This window comes from Lampris incognitus, chromosome 2 (genome assembly GCF_029633865.1).
Source record: "Lampris incognitus isolate fLamInc1 chromosome 2, fLamInc1.hap2, whole genome shotgun sequence".
NCBI classification, from domain to species: domain Eukaryota; kingdom Metazoa; phylum Chordata; class Actinopteri; order Lampriformes; family Lampridae; genus Lampris; species Lampris incognitus.
This window is the reverse complement of record NC_079212.1, coordinates 128,763,605-128,767,829: the sequence shown is the minus strand read 5'-3', so window position 1 is coordinate 128,767,829 and position 4,225 is coordinate 128,763,605.

Here is a 4,225-nt window from a genome sequence, read left to right as displayed (position 1 = left end):
TGGCGAGCCAACTGAAAATCCCCAGTTAGTTTACGACAAATACTATTTCAGTTTGTGACCGTCATCAATCTTTATTAACGTCACCCGCCTTCCTCCGACAAGTCCAGCCTCCGGAACAAGAATTGGACAGCTGAGAGGTCACGATGCGTGTCACTCAACGAATTCCCAACAGTCAAATTAGGGGAATGCTTTGTGAGTGTAATACAAGACAATCTCAGTGCAGGAGACTATCCAAATACTGGTCGGTCGGGAGGGGGGAGTTATGTGCTGACATGACCTGTGTATGAATTTCATTGCGATTCATACATATTGAGTGTTTGGTGTGCCCAGACAAGCAAGCATTTTGTCCAGGGAGTCTTCCACCGCTGCAATGACACACATACAAAAGCTTTTACACCACCTAACGTACACACGCTCACTCTCTCCCTTGTGCACGCACGCACGTGCACACACACACACATAGACACACACATCCACAAATGCATATAAATACACAAACATGTCCAGATGGATACACGGGACACACATATAATGCTACACTGCAGCATCGTACCTGCCACATTCACACATTAAAAGGGAGGCTCATCAAACACTGGCACCAACCTTACATACTAGAGGTAGGGGCAGATATGGGCCTGTCCTTGTTTTATGGAGGTACACCATAGACACTAACAAGCTAATAAACATTAGTTTGCTAACACAACGAGCCCACGGCCTCGGCTCAGCCCAAGGCTGCCTCTTTAGAACTGAATCATATAAATTTGGACGGCTAGCGTGGCCCGACAGATCAGAGCAACCCTCCTCAGAGTCCCAGACAGACAGCAGCTCAGCAATAGGCCGTAAATCTAGCACTCTCTAATAAAGCAATGAAAGGCCATTAAAAACCAGTGTCCCTCAGCGCCCGAAGATGGACGGCGAGATGGAAAGGCATCGAGACACTTTGTGCAGCACAAATACACCTGTTTCAAGGTTTTTGTTCCCTTTTCCACAATAGACAGACTTGGTATCTCAATTATTGATGCTTTTTCTGTTTTTCCTCTTTTATTCTAGCTGTGGCTGGGTCTGTGATAAACAGTAAACACTGTGATCAGGAATGGTGGCTCAAAAAAGCTTTGTGTACTGCTCCACACACTGATTAAATGCCCTGTTCTGTCAAATGACCTGCCAAACTGCCTGCAAAGACTTCAGATATCTCCCGCTATCTATACAAAAGCTTTGTGCGCTCATGTGTACACACACACACACACACACACACACACACACACACACACACACACACACACACACACACACACCGTTATACAATCACAGATGAAGTTTTTTTTTCCTACACCCACACATAAACACGAATGCATTTGGTCAATGTTTGTGGCTGTCTCCCTCTAAATCAATCAATCAATTGATTAATCAATCAATCAAGTTGCATTTTTATAGCATTTTTATAGCTGCAACAGCCACTCAAAGCGCTTTACAATTAATTAATTCACACACACACACACACACACACACACACACACACACACACACACACACACACACACACACACACACACACACACACACACACACACACACACACACACACACACACATCATACACCGATGGCATGGAAGTGTTGGAAATGCCGGTTCTCTGTGATTGAAAGAGGCATGCTGCATCCTATCACCAGGTCCATTAGAATGGCATTTACCCAATTTCCCCTTGGGAATGAATAAAGTACTCTGATTCTGATTTGTTGTCGTCTTCTGTTTAACACTGGCCTGGAGGCGGTTTGAGTAAGGCTCGGCTTTAGGACAGAGTCAATCATCGGCCGGCGCCCATGTTTACACACGCCATTAATGAGCTATCCAATTTGAGTTCACAAGTGCATTCTGGTCCAGCCATGAGAGAGAAGGAGTGCAGTAGGGGTATCTTGAGGGGAGACATGTGTGAGTGGGGGTCAAACATGTCAAAAAAATGTCAAACATAATGTAAGTGAATATTAGAAAAATACACAAGAAGATGAAAATCACTGTGTTTCCGTTCGTGAATAAACAGCATTCCTGTGCACAGGGCATGACCAATCTTCGTCATCAATAATGGTCATTCGGTAATAGTAGCTTGCACAACAGCTAAGTGCTAACTCCCTGGGGAGAGAAACGGGGAGTTTTCAGGATTCAATGTAAATTTATGTCATCTACACCTGGTTGTACTACACACTGCCTAAAGACAAAGATGAGGAAATGTCATGTGCAGTTTTATAACGATTAAAGCACTGACTATTGACTTTATCCCCTATTTCATACAACCAATTATTGCATCTTCTCTTTATCAACACGTCAATTTCTCGACCTCAAGCAAGCACATGAGCATTTGCTGTGATAGTTTAGATTTTCATAACGACATTGGGTGTATCCATTCAGTATTTCCTACCCACAACATATTTGGGTAAAAACGTGTTGATGAAAATATAACTAATGCGTGTAGCTAATGCAGTTCAGAAGTGCCTCTTAATTGGATATTTTGTCTTAATGCATGCTCAATAATCTATGTAAGAAAATCAAAGAAGGTTGAATCAGTGAATAGTACACATGGCCACTGAAACTCTAGTTAATGTCACATCCATATACATATGCACATGAAACTGGTCGTTGGTTTCGGTCGTTATGCATCTGTATTGTACTGTATTGTTTATGACAGTGGGGACACCTGCAGTCAGTTTACACTGAACAGGTCACTTAGATGAGTGATGAAAGGTATCTGTCAATAAACAATGTAACCAGACGAACTGAGTCAACCTTCTTTCATCTTAGTTGGATACTTCACATTAGCTGATATTTGTTTGTTGAGTTTTGTTTTTTTTGTTTTTTTTTTGTTTTTTTGGGGCGGTTGTTTTTTGCTTGTTTTTGTTTTTTGTTTGTTTGTTTGTTTGTTTTTGGTACAATATGCCCAGATGATTAAGTTTATTTTTGCGTTTTGTTCAGTGGACTAATTTTCCACATTGATAGGCTGCCACTGCTTATGCACAGCCCTTCCATCCCTCCTTTTTCCATCCCTCCCTCCCTCCATCTTTCCTCCCTTCCCTCCCTTCTTCCTTCCTTCCTTCTTTTTATCAAAACTCGTCCGCCTCGCACTCTCGCTCTGTTTTCTTCTCAGTCTGCAGAGGAGAAGCACCAGGAGAAGCAAGCATGTCAAATGGGGCGCGGTGGCAGGGGGAGTGCTGGAGCTAGGGATAGAAAGCGAGACGGCGAGGAAAAAGGGGAACGTGGCAGCACACAGGTTGCATTTCACCATTCAGTGTTCATACACCCATTCCTACACCACGGCTCTGATGCCTTTTACTTTCGCTACAACTCGAAGAAAGAACAGGTAAAAGAAAGAGGGGTGAACGTGAAAGGAGTGAATAGGCAGTGTATTGCCGATGCTGCCCTCGACCCTCACGCCGGGCTTGTTTGTGTTGAATGGTGGCCCAGAGCCAAACAAACCCAGGCTCAGGTCCTGACAGTGAGCCGCCCAAGAGCAACTGTCATTCATCCTGCCTCGTGTCCAAATTATGATTAATGGAAAATAAACAACCTTGGTATGGAGCCTGCATTGGTTTTCTATGAGCCTCAGCCTCTCTGTAGTTGCAACTAATCCCTGGTCCTTAACCCAGGAGAAGTGGGGCTGTGCTCATTGACTCCTAAATTGTGATTCCACGGTCTGAACTCCAGGGACCACCTCGCAACCCTGTGCTGATTGTCACGCGCAACAGCCACCAATCGATGAGCGCACAACACCCCCAAACACTCCCTCCCATCTACCTCCACATGCTCTATACAAATAAACTTGCCTTGCCTTGTCTTGCTCTCTCTCTCTCTCTCTCTCTCTCTCTCTCTCTCTCTCTCTCTCTCTCTCTCTCTGTGTCTCGCTCTCTCTCTTTCTCTTTCTCTCATTCTTGTTCTCCCTCTACCTTTCTTCTCTTTTTCTCTTATGGACCACAGATGCGTTGGGGGGGGGGATTTTGGAGTCTGATATAATACTCTTATTAATAAAATCCTGAATTGTATCTGTGTTTTTTTGTCAAAACTTGCACTTTAAACGAGCCAAACGATATTGGTCACCCGTCACCCACTCCCACTGACTGCTGCCATTTGACATTTAATGATCACGTGCATTGTTGATCAACGATCAATGTGTGTGCGTCACGGGTTGTTTGGAGTGAACCGCGGCATTAACGAAACTAACACAAACACTAGAATGAAA